Source organism: Sphaeramia orbicularis, chromosome 4 (genome assembly GCF_902148855.1).
Source record: "Sphaeramia orbicularis chromosome 4, fSphaOr1.1, whole genome shotgun sequence".
NCBI classification, from domain to species: domain Eukaryota; kingdom Metazoa; phylum Chordata; class Actinopteri; order Kurtiformes; family Apogonidae; genus Sphaeramia; species Sphaeramia orbicularis.
The window spans coordinates 57,484,891-57,498,528 of record NC_043960.1 but is presented as its reverse complement, the minus strand read 5'-3'; the positions used below and the strand labels follow the sequence as shown (position 1 = coordinate 57,498,528).

Sequence of the window (13,638 nt, the reverse complement as noted above, 5' to 3'; positions counted from 1 at the left end):
GTGGAAGCTCCCTTTGTGTCTGTCATTGACTGTGGTGATCTACTGTCCACACATGCAGATACCTCCACTTTAAGGAGCCTCAGTTCACTGGATCATGCTTCTATATGTTTCATTTCTAATGCAGAATCTCTCACTCCCCGCTGTATCCTCTATGCCTTAGTGATCTGGACATCATGAACCCTCCGTAGACAAAAATACTGGTTCATGTTCATCTATAAAGCTCTACTGGGTAAACTCCCAGAATGCCTCAGTACTCTTCTTTCTGTTAGCTCTAGTAGTTTTCATTTACGTTCCTCTAAGTGGTTGCTTTTAACTGTTCCCAGAGTTCTGACAGACTTTGGAAAAACAGCATTTTCCTATCATGCACCATAGTCATCGAATAATCTTCAAAAACCTCTTAAACTACATCCATTCATTTCTGTTAATAATTTTAAAAGTATGATGGAGAATGAAGTGAAGTAGGAATGTCACTGTTTTTCTTGAGTCCATTATGGTTGAATAGTTGTTATTGTGTTTTATTGTTCATTGTGTCTCATGTTTGTGTTTTTATGTTGTTTGGACTTCGTATGGCTGAAACCTTGGACAGGTCCCCCTTGCAAAAAAGATTTCTAATCTCAATGGGACATCCTGGTTAAATAAAGGTCAAATAAAAATGAAATATAAACCATGGTGCACTGTGTCTGTATTTTCATAATTCAGATCCTAGACTCCTAGTACCAAAACAATGGAAGCCTTTCTCTGCTGCAGTCTAATACAAGTGCACATGCACCACAGGCCTTAATACAACTACAGTTATATCACAGTCACCATGACAACACTAATACATACACTTATGTTATAATCACAAAAGTGAAGTCTTACCAAAGCCAAGTAATAACATATTTAAGCAAACATTTGATTAACACTAACAATGAGCACACATAGTAGAAACTGCAGAATAAACACAAATACATGTGTTATAGTTACAAACACTGATAAAGTATTCTACCACAGTGTATTAATACTGACAATAGGACATGTCATATCACAATTTACAACTGCAAATAAGCAAAAACTGGGGATGTACGGGAAATCTAAATTCAAAAAGAAAGTGTGTTGACCCCAAATGTCAGAGTATTTTTCAGCTTCAGTGGTGTCACAGAGGAGGCATTAGTGGAAGCTTCTGCAGTGTTATTGTAGTTCAAATATTCTCACAATAATCCTGAAATAGATGAATGTTTCCTGTGTTGACTCAGGGATCACAGTGGCCTGCACCCTTACAGACCCAAACGTCCACCTTTAACCCTTACAGACCCAAACGTCCACCTTTAACCCTTACAGACCCAAACGTCCACCTTTAACCCAAACCATCTACTGATCTAAACTGTTTAATACCTGTTGATCCACTAATCCTATAAATCCATGTCAGTAATTGGTGTAAAATACAGTTCTTCATCTTTTCATGGTCATCAGATATGACCATATTTGGACGTTCAGAGGCTCCGTAGTTACCGTGGAAACACCGTCATCTTCTCCAACATTGATTCCCCAGTAAAACCCATGGAGTTGGATCAATGACAGTGGATGGACACACTGGGTTTATGTTCAGTTAATGACAGATTGGACTGAAAAAGACACTGTTTATTCAGTTTGATCTGTTTCTGATATAATAACCATAAACATTAATCTGAGCTTTAATGAACATCTACACGATCAGTGAATAAAATACAGGAAAATACATGATTTACACTGAAAACACGCAAAATAGAGAGGATAATATTATAATAAATGGTGATAAATCAGTTAAGAAAAGTTAAATATAGAGTAAATACTATTTTGGAACTGGCACAAAAGTAACACTGGGTCTTTATGGGTTAATCATTTCAATAATTTCTCAAACATTTGTCTTCAAACACTTGATCCTTGGCCTATCTTTGCTCTTAAAGGACTAGACCTTTCCTGTATTCTGCTTTTGAATCCAATCATGTTTACATCACCTGTTTTCATTTTATCTTATTCTTGGTCCTAAATTGATTGTGAATAAGACGAATGGATGTACACTACATTTACAACTGAAATGACAGTATGCTACTGCCTACAATTAAATATGCTATTATTAGTGCTAGTAATATTATTGTATTTTTCATTCATCACTGCACCTATAAACTGACCCAATTGCTGGCCTGAAACCAATTATACCTAAATCTCTTGAAGTAATCATGTGTTCCTGCACTAATCTTTTTGTTAGACTCAGTGCAGGACACATTAGTAACCTGATGAAATCTGACATCAAATGAATTGAAAGGACATTCAAGATCTCCATATTATTATAGTGGAGGCACTGAGAGGTCCCAGACAGCCTTAGTGCTCAGTTCAGATTGGACTTGGTTGGACCAGAGTATTGTAATCAGGTCTGTCTGTATGTCAAATACCGCTGCACATTTTTACTTGAATATTTTACACAATTTAGGTCTCCACATACTGTATATCAATCCGCAGAGAAGATTTTCAGATCTAAAGCTTGAGTCTAAAAATTTCCAAGTAATTATTAGAGATATTGCTCTTCTGAACATTTTTGTGATTTTCTTAAAGAAAAGGCAGTTATTTCTATAAACACACATAATACATGACAATATCTTTTAGTACGATTAGTTTCTTGCTGATCTGGAGAAGAATCCAGTGCTGAAAGAATATTTTCATTTCATAACAGAGTACTTTTACTGTCTCCTTAGTTGAACCTATTAACCACAAATACTGTTGTTGTTTGTCTGCCAGGCTGCAGGCTCAGAGCAGGAACATTTGGACAGTGCATCCATTCATTTAGTCATTTGTTTGTTTGTTTGATTATTTTGGTGACACAACCTGCACAATCTCTCTTTAAAATACATCATATGCAAGATTAAGATTATGAGTTTCCCAAGCCCTCTTCTGCTTCAGTTGAATGTCTCCTACCAATGTTACAGTGAATCTCAATCTATAATGGAATAAAAGTTGTATTCACTTCGATCGGACTGCCCTTGGACTGAGGTCACATTAAAAATTATCAGATCTGGATCTGATTTAGGGCTACATATGGAACTGACCAGACAAAAATTGAAAATCAACATGAACAATTACATTTACACAGCAAGAGAAAAGGGGGAAGACCCGAGGGGAGAGTGGATTTGACTCAGACAGAATCCAAAGAAGTGATGTCAACATGTGTAATCATATATATGAGTGTGTGTGCCTATCCTGTGTGAACACATCTGATGAATAGGGGTGTAAGAAAATATTGGTTCTGCAATATATTGCGATATTTCATTTCACAATACTGCATCGATATTAACAAGTACTGTATTGATATTTTTAGGTATTTGTTCACATGCAGATATGGCAGAGGTTCGTTTTTGGTTTTCTTTGTTGTTTATGTCTTATTTATTATTATTATTTAACACTGTTTTATTAAATAACAGTTATTTGAAGCGTCCTAAAAGCACTTTTTACTGTCTGAGAGGTAGATGGTAGTTCCTCTGTCAAGACAAAAATAATGTTCTGATGTTAGTTCTGAACTAACAGAATATGAACATTTGAGCAGGATCTGAAACTGTAATGTCTGTAAAACAGAATTTAAGTTTGAACACAGAACATTTTGTGATATAGCATTAAATCCTGTTGCGATCAAATAAAAATGTGGTTAGTATTTGTGCAGATTTCTGGTGTAATTCAATTCTTCAGGGAAATAATCATTTTTTAAAAAGAAACGTACAGAAAATTGCCTTTTTAACAGTACCATGATGTATTGTATCATGATCCTAGTACTGTGATTTGTGTCGTATCGCCAGATTCTTGCCAATACACAGCCCTAGACGTCAACATGTGTGATCATATATGTGAGTATGTGTGCTGTGTGAGTATGTATCCTGTGTGAATACATCTGATGACAGTTAACCTCAGCCCATTTCCTGTAAGACACTATGAGGTGATGGTGACATGGCTATTTTTGAACTAATAGTAAACAAGGAAAACCAATAATACTTAAAATCGAGCAACAAGACACAACACCAGACAGTAAGGACATTTGTAGTGTTGGACATTTGTAGTGTTAGACTTTTGTCTTAAACTGTACCAATACTTCATAAGTGTTTCCACTGCCAAATGAGTTATTAACACAATACTTGCAACAAACAACACCAACTGCATTCGGATCAAGACATTAGGTTAAATTTTTAGGCTGCACTTACACACAGAAGTAAATTAAAGGTCAATTATGGACATGCAAACAAGAATGGCCATGAAAACAGCTCGTCCTGCACCCGATTTAGCATCATGCTAAAGCTAACTAGCATACTTGTCGAGAGTGTTTACCTTGATTTGTGCCTGGAGGTTGATCTGGTCCAGGAGTTGTGCTGCTGCGCACAGGCTCATCTCCCTCCTTTAGTAAATGTTGTGCTCAGACATGTATACAGCCGTGAATGTGGTGGTGGGCCTTCGTCCCGTTCGAACAGAGGCTCAGTGCCTGTAAACACAGATGCTACTGGATGATCCTGTCCGCTAACACACTCTGCACAGACTCCATGTCACAAGCACACTTCCGCCTCACGCGCTGTTCAAGAGTCAGCCTTGGATTGGCCGAATCATCCGTCAATCACCGTATTCCGGATGTGACTCTAGACGTAAACATATCCACGTGATGACAAAAACAACGATTTACTGCATTTTACCTTCAAATCTAGTGCATGGAAAAAGCACTCTGCATCTGTCTGTGTCACTCAATTCAACTCAATTCAATTAGAAAAAGCTTTACTGTCACTAAAAACAAACATCTACATTGCCGAAGCAAATTGTACGTTCTAAAGCAGTGGTTCTCAACCTTTTTTAGCTCGTGACCCCATTTTAAAATCACAAATTTCTTGCGAACCCAGACATTCAAAACGGAGACCCTCTTTTTTTTTTGCTAAAATTAATTTGTTTTTGATCATGTAATAGTTTTCTATACTATGTTGCAAATAATCGTTAATTTTAGACAACATTTAGTCTATATAATGCACATTATTGTGGATGGAGGCAGTAAAGCCAAGTGTAGATTACTGCACAAAGGGAGAATTTTATTTTCCTTGGTCAGGATATGTACAGTCAGTCCAGCTTGGATTTACAAGGCTGAAAATTAATACTGAACAAACAAGAACTCAAACTATGAATTATGAAAGAGCTGCAGCATCTGAAACCGACCACAATGAACATTTGACAGATAAACAGAACCACAGTTTGTCATGTCTTTTATGTACTATGACTGTCTCTCTCAACTCACCATATATATATATTTTTATTGGTAAGTCAGGGTTTTTTTTTTTTGTTTTTTTGTTTGTTTGTTTTTTAGCAATTACTACACATTTCAGGCAACCCCACGTGGGGTCCAAGCTTGAAGAACAGTGTTCTAAAGTGAAATGTGTTAAATGAATATGGGAAAATAATACAAATTTAAGAAGAATATTAACATTAAAATAAAGATAAGGTATTTACAGCGGTCTACATATTGTATCATTGTTTTTTGTTTTGTTGTTTTTGTTGTTTTCTCTCCTTTTTTTCCTCCAGTAAATACAGCCCACAGACAGTGTAGGAGGGTCCTTCAGGAGCAGATCCTGGTTCAGGTCTGTCCTCCTGTTCTGGTTTTATGGTGGTTTTAGTCCAATCAGAGGCTGATGAATGGTGCTGCTGTTCTTCCCCCAGCAGGTACAACAGCCTGTGGACACTGGACAGGTCCTCAAAGTCCTTTAGTGTGTTGGTGATCAGGGGGAAGTATGTGTTTCTGATGTCCTGAAACTGGACAGAAAGGGCACCTCGGTCTCCACTGGCTCCAGTGGGTCCACAGTCTGTCCTCTCTGTGGATCCAGGTCTGTCTGTGGTCTGTGTGGATCCAGGTCTGTGGTCTGATCTGTCTGTGGTCTGTGTGGATCCAGGTCTGTCTGTGGTCTGTGTGGATCCTGGTCTGTGGTCTGTGTGGATCTTGGTGATCTCTGTATCTCCTGTCATCTCATCTTCCTTTTACCTTGACATCCCCTCAGTGACAGTCCTACGTACTTCTTTCCTCAGTCTGTTTTCTCTGACCCTCTGCCATGGTCTGTTATTGACCTCACCTCCTGTCCCTGCCCTGGTAAACCCACCGGTCTTCTGTTATTGACCTCACCTCCTTGTCCCTGCCCTGGTAAACCCACCGGTCGTCTGTTCCTACTGTATCTGTGTGTTTGCTCCCTGGTTCTCGTCCTCCTGTCATTGTTTGGTGTTTCCTGTTTTCTACTTCTGCCTTTCTCCACAGACTGCTGAACAGAGACCTCAGACCAGGGCAGCTGTTGGTTTAGTGCCAGTGTTTGAACCTTCTACACAGGAAACCCAGGTATGAATTTGGAACATGCACCTGTTCACCCAAGCTCTGAAAAACTCTGGTTTTGCATCAGTGAAGGGTCTAAAAAAAGCCTATGTTTGCAACTGGGGCTGGTCTGAGTGTCTGTACTTGGTTCCTCATTCCACGACTCGTTACATGCAGAGCATAATGTGACAAGTCACATGACTGAGTGAAACAGACAGCTGTTTGAACCTGCCTTTTGTCCCATTAGAACCTGCCTTTTATCCCATTAGAACCTGCCTTTGGTACCATTAGAACCTGCCTTTTATCCAATTAGAACCCGCCTTTGGTCCCATTAGGACCTGCCTTTTATTCCATTAGAACCTGCCTTTGGTACCATCAGAACCTGCCTTTTGTCCCATTAGAAGCTGCCTTTTGTACCATTAGAACCTGCCTTTTATTCCATTAGAACCCGCCTTTTGTCCCATCAGAACCTGCCTTTTCACCCATTAGAACCTGCCTTTGGTCCCATTAGAACCTGCCTTTTGTCCCATCAGAACCTGCCTTTTGACCCATTAGAACCTGCCTTTGGTCCCACCAGAACCTTCCTTTGGTACCATCAGAACCTGCCTTTTGGCCCATTAGAACCCGCCTTTTATTCCATTAGAACCTGCCTTTTGGTCCCATTAGAACCTGCCTTTGGTCCCATTAGAACCTGCCTTTGGTACCATCAGAACCTGCCTTTGGTCCCATTAGAACCTGCCTTTTGTCCCATTAGAACCCGCCTTTTATTCCATTAGAACCTGCCTTTTGGTCCCATTAGAACCTGCCTTTGGTCCCATTAGAACCTGCCTTTGGTACCATCAGAACCTGCCTTTGGTCCCATTAGAACCTGCCTTTTGTCCCATCAGAACCTGCCTTTGGTCCCATCAGAACCTGCCTTTGGTCCCATTAGAACCCGCCTTATATCCCATTAGAACCTGCCTTTGGTACCATTAGAACCTGCCTTTTATCCCATTAGAACCCGCCTTTGGTCCCATTAGAACCTGCCTTTTGATCCCATTAGAACCTGCCTTTTGATCCCATTAGAACCTGCCTTTTGTCCCATTAGAACCCGCCTTTTATTCCATTAGAACCTGCCTTTTATCCCATTAGAACCTTCCTTTGGTACCATTAGAACCTGCCTTTTATCCCATTAGAACCCGCCTTTGGTCCCATTAGAACCTGCCTTTTATTCCATTAGAACCTGCCTTTGGTACCATCAGAACCTGCCTTTTGTCCCATTAGAAGCTGCCTTTTGTACCATTAGAACCTGCCTTTTATTCCATTAGAACCTGCCTTTTGTCCCATCAGAACCTGCCTTTTCACCCATTAGAACCTGCCTTTGGTCCCATTAGAACCTGCCTTTTGTCCCATCAGAACCTGCCTTTTGACCCATTAGAACCTGCCTTTGGTCCCATCAGAACCTTCCTTTGGTACCATCAGAACCTGCCTTTTGTCCCATTAGAACCCGCCTTTTATTCCATTAGAACCTGCCTTTTGGTCCCATTAGAACCTGCCTTTGGTCCCATTAGAACCTGCCTTTGGTACCATCAGAACCTGCCTTTGGTCCCATTAGAACCTGCCTTTTGTCCCATTAGAACCCGCCTTGTATTCCATTAGAACCTGCCTTTTGGTCCCATTAGAACCTGCCTTTGGTCCCATTAGAACCCGCCTTTTATCCCATTAGAACCTGCCTTTGGTACCATTAGAACCCGCCTTTTATCCCATTAGAACCCGCCTTTGGTCCCATTAGAACCTGCCTTTTGATCCCATTAGAACCTGCCTTTTGATCCCATTAGAACCTGCCTTTTGTCCCATTAGAACCCGCCTTTTATTCCATTAGAACCTGCCTTTTATCCCATTAGAACCTTCCTTTGGTCCCGTTAGAACCTTCCTTTGGTACCATCAGAACCTGCCTTTTTTCCCATCAGAACCTGCCTTTTGTCCCATCAGAACCTGCCTTTTCACCCATTAGAACCTGCCTTTGGTCCCATTAGAACCTGCCTTTTATCCCATCAGAACCTGCCTTTTGACCCATTAGAACCTGCCTTTGGTCCCATTAGAACCTTCCTTTGGTACCATCAGAACCTGCCTTTTGACCCTTTAGAACCTGCCTTTTGGTCCCATCAGAACTTGCCTTTTTTCCCATCAGAACCTGCCTTTTGTCCCATTAGAACCTGTCTTTTGGTACCATCAGAACTTGCCTTTTGTCCCATTAGAACCTGCCTTTTGGTCCCATTAGAACCTGCCTTTTGTCCCATCAGAACCTGCCTTTTCACCCATTAGAACCTGCCTTTGGTCCCATTAGAACCTGCCTTTTATCCCATCAGAACCTGCCTTTTGACCCATTAGAACCTGCCTTTGGTCCCATTAGAACCTTCCTTTGGTACCATCAGAACCTGCCTTTCATTCCATTAGAACCTGCCTTTTTTCCCATCAGAACCTGCCTTTTGTCCCATTAGAACCTGCCTTTTGGTCCCATTAGAACCTGCCTTTGGTCCCATTAGAACCTGCCTTTGGTCCCATTAGAACCTGCCTTTTGTCCCATTAGAACCTGCCTTTGGTACCATTAGAACCTGCCTTTTGTCCCATTAGAACCTGCCTTTGGTACCATTAGAACCTGCCTTTTGTCCCATTAGAACCTGCCTTTGGTCCTATTAGAACCTGCCTTTTGGTACCATTAGAACCTGCCTTTTGTCCCATTAGAACCTGCCTTTTGTCCCATTAGAACCTGCCTTTTATCCCATCAGAACCTGCCTTTTGGTACCATTAGAACCTGCTTTTTGTCCCATTAGAACCTTCCTTTGGTACCATCAGAACCTGCCTTTTGTCCCATTAGAACCTGCCTTTTGGTCCCATTAGAACCTGCCTTTTTTCCCATCAGAACCTGCCTTTTGTCCCATCAGAACCTGCCTTTTGTCCCATCAGAACCTGCCTTTTCACCCATTAGAACCTGCCTTTGGTCCCATTAGAACCTGCCTTTTATCCCATCAGAACCTGCCTTTTGACCCTTTAGAACCTGCCTTTTGGTCCCATCAGAACTTGCCTTTTTTCCCATCAGAACCTGCCTTTTGTCCCATTAGAACCTGCCCTTTGGTCCCATTAGAACCTGCCTTTTTTCCCATCAGAACCTGCCTTTTGTCCCATCAGAACCTGCCTTTTGTCCCATCAGAACCTGCCTTTTCACCCATTAGAACCTGCCTTTGGTCCCATTAGAACCTGCCTTTTATCCCATCAGAACCTGCCTTTTGACCCATTAGAACCTGCCTTTGGTCCCATTAGAACCTTCCTTTGGTACCATCAGAACCTGCCTTTTGACCCTTTAGAACCTGCCTTTTGGTCCCATCAGAACTTGCCTTTTTTCCCATCAGAACCTGCCTTTTGTCCCATTAGAACCTGCCTTTTGGTCCCATTAGAACCTGCCTTTTTTCCCATCAGAACCTGCTCTTTGGTCCCATTAGAACCTGCCTTTTGTCCAATTAGGACCTGCCTTTTGTCCCATTAGAACTTGCCTTTTTTCCCATCAGAACCTGCCTTTTGGTCCCATTAGAACCTGCCTTTTGTCCCATTAGAACCTGCCTTTTATCCCATCAGAACCTGCCTTTTGGTACCATTAGAACCTTCCTTTTGTCCCATTAGAACCTGCCTTTGGTCCCATTAGAACCTGCCTTTTGGTACCAATAGAACCTGCCTTTTGTCCCATTAGAACCTGCCTTTGGTCCCATTAGAACCTGCCTTTGGTCCCATTAGAACCTTCCTTTGGTACCATCAGAACCTGCCTTTTGTCCCATTAGAACCTGCCTTTTGGTCCCATTAGAACCTGCCTGTTTTCCCATCAGAACCTGCCTTTTTTCCCATCAGAACCTGCCTTTTGTCCCATCAGAACCTGCCTTTTGGTCCCATTAGAACCTGCCTTTTGTCCCATTAGAACCTGCCTTTTATCCCATCAGAACCTGCCTTTTGGTACCATTAGAACCTGCCTTTTGTCCCATTAGAACCTGCCTTTGGTCCCATTAGAACCTGCCTTTTTTCCCATCAGAACCTGCCTTTTTTCCCATCAGAACCTGCCTTTTGTCCCATCAGAACCTGCCTTTGGTCCCATCAGAACCTGCCTTTTATCCCATCAGAACCTGCCTTTTGACCCATTAGAACCTTCCTTTGGTCCCATTAGAACCTTCCTTTGGTACCATCAGAACCTGCCTTTTGACCCATTAGAACCTGCCTTTTGGTCCCATTAGAACCTGCCTTTTTTCCCATCAGAACCTGCCTTTTGTCCCATTAGAACCTGCCTTTTTTCCCATCAGAACCTGCCTTTTGGTCCTATTAGAACCTGCCTTTTATCCCATCAGAACCTGCCTTTTGGTACCATTAGAACCTGCCTTTTGTCCCATTAGAACCTGCCTTTGGTACCATTAGAACCTTCCTTTTGTCCCATTAGAACCTGCCTTTGGTCCCATTAGAACCTGCCTTTTGTCCCATTAGAACCTGCCTTTGGTCCCATTAGAACCTGCCTTTTTTCCCATCAGAACCTGCCTTTTGGTCCTATTAGAACCTGCCTTTTGTCCAATTAGAACCTGCCTTTTATCCCATCAGAACCTGCCTTTTGGTACCATTAGAACCTGCCTTTTGTCCCATTAGAATCTGCCTTTGGTCCCATTAGAACCTGCCTTTTGTCCCATTAGAACCTGCCTTTGGTCCCATTAGAACCTGCCTTTTGTCCCATTAGAACCTGCCTTTGGTCCCATTAGAACCTGCCTTTTGGTACCATTAGAACCTGCCTTTTGTCCCATTAGAACCTGCCTTTGGTCCCATTAGAACCTGCCTTTTGGTACCATTAGAACCTGCCTTTTGTCCCATTAGAACCTGCCTTTTGTACCATTAGAACCTGCCTTTGGTCCCATTAGAACCTGCCTTTGGTACCATTAGAACCTGCCTTTTGTCCCATTAGAACCTGCCTTTTGTACCATTAGAACCTGCCTTTTGTCCCATTAGAACCTGCCTTTGGTACCATTAGAACCTGCCTTTTGTCCCATTAGAACCTGCCTTTGGTCCCATTAGAACCTGCCTTTTAGTACCATTAGAACCTGCCTTTGGTCCCATTAGAACCTGCCTTTGGTCCCATTAGAACCTGCCTTTTGTCCCATTAGAACCTGCCTTTGGTCCCATTAGAACCTGCCTTTTGTCCCATTAGAACCTGCCTTTGGTCCCATTAGAACCTGCCTTTTGGTACCATTCGAACCTGCCTTTTGTCCCATTAGAACCTGCCTTTTGTACCATTAGAACCTGCCTTTGGTCCCATTAGAACCTGCCTTTGGTACCATTAGCACCTGCCTTTTGTCCCATTAGAACCTGCCTTTGGTACCATTAGAACCTGCCTTTTGTCCCATTAGAACCTGCCTTTGGTACCATTAGAACCTGCCTTTTGTCCCATTAGAACCTGCCTTTGGTCCCATTAGAACCTGCCTTTTGGTACCTTAGAACCTGCCTTTTGTCCCATTAGAACCTGCCTTTGGTACCATTAGAACCTGCCTTGGTCCCATTAGAACCTGCCTTTTGTACCATTAGAACCTGCCTTGGTCCCATTAGAACCTGCCTTTTGGTACCATTAGAACCTGCCTTTGGTCCCATTAGAACCTTCCTTTTGGTACCATTAGAACCTGCCTTTACATTAGAACCTGCCTTTGGTCCCATTAGAACCTGCCTTTTGGTACCATTAGAACCTGCCTTTTGTCCCATTAGAACCTGCCTTTGGTACCATTAGAACCTGCCTTTGGTCCCATTAGAACCTGCCTTTTGGTACCATTAGAACCTGCCTTTGGTCCCATTAGAACCTTCCTTTTGGTACCATTAGAACCTGCCTTTTGTCCCATTAGAACCTGCCTTTTGTACCATTAGAACCTGCCTTTGGTCCCATGACCCTGATCCTGGTCCACACAGATGAACAGAAGGACTTCAGCTCCAACACCGTCCTGTTCTTCTGTTCAACACTGGACACTCAGAGCGTTTTCCTGTTTAACACTGAAGCAGAGTATGAGGAGCAGGTCCACGATGTTGGTGACGGACAGCTCAGACCCTTTTCTTCAGAACCAGGAGGGTTTGGTCTACAGAGTACAGAGTGTGTTCACGTTTGTACCAGTAGAGGGCGCTCTGACCTAAAAGTTTAAACCCAGACTTTTCAGACTTCTTAGTTTGTACCTTTTTGAACCACAGATGTGAAGGATTTCACTTAAATAAATTTAAAATATATACTTGAAAACATTATGAGTGTTTGGTCATGTGACAACAGCTCAGATACCATTTGGACCTGAGTCCTTGTATTTTTGTACTGAAATATGCTGTGTGGACAAAAGTATTGGGACTGATTGGATTCAGGGGTTTGGTTCCAAACTGGGCCTGGACCACAGCACTGATCACAAATGTCATGAAATAAATATATTCTGTGATAAATCTCCTTTTAATCATTGCTTCTTTTTCATCTCTTTGGTTTACTTTATCTATTCTTACAAAATGCTGTTTGTTTTTACTGTGGAAGCAAATGTGTGCCATCAGATATTGAACAGTTGTATTTTGCAATATTTTTTTTTGAATAGTTGTATTTCATCATTTGAATTTTTTTTATAGTTGAATGTTGTTGGGGTTTTTTTTGTTTTTTTAATGGCTGTATTTCAATATTTTAATTTTTTATAGTTGAATTTTTTTTTTTTTTGAATAGTTGAATTTTTACACAGAGTTTCATAATCTGAATTCAATTATTCAAAAAACAAGTTTTTTAATTCAATGTTCTCAAATACAATGCTTTTCAAATTCAATCTAAAAAAAAATTAAATATATCACGGATATCATGTGACGCTCAGATGGTGACGCCATAGACATATATGGGCACTGCTGCCGCCCATTAGAGTGACATGCCTACAGTGCAGCCAGGCTAGGCACTGCACATTAAGTCTACAGAGGAAAGAGGTGTTCATTTGCACTATTAAAGTGATCGGAGAAATCTAGGTGTGTTTTTGATTTCTCATAATCAGATAACAGCCATTATCAGATCAAACCTATCAGATTATCCTGTTTACATGACCAGTTGGATCATCTCATAACTCCAGAAATGGGATAATGATTGGAGTGTTGGTGTGCATGTAAATGGACTCAGTGAAATGAAACTCAGTTGATACATTGTTATAATAAACATCAACAGCCCGTTTGTTTGTGTGTTTCCTACATCTATTTTTTGTATTTAAGCAAAACAACACATTTTTACAAAGAGAGCAGTGTTCAATAGATAAAGGACTGGACATGTC

General features: G+C 41.4%; 1 protein-coding gene across 1 annotated transcript in view; it reads right to left on the bottom strand.

Moving 5' to 3' along the window:
* LOC115418544 (E3 ubiquitin-protein ligase RNF13-like) overlaps positions 1–4,538 on the bottom strand; it is a 55,470-nt gene extending 50,932 nt beyond the window's left edge. Inside the window, exon 1 of the mRNA XM_030133051.1 lies at positions 4,327–4,538. The gene's annotated coding sequence lies outside the window, so the exon portion shown is untranslated. The remainder of the gene's footprint in view (positions 1–4,326) is intronic.
* Between the last annotated feature and the right edge of the window lie 9,100 nt (positions 4,539–13,638).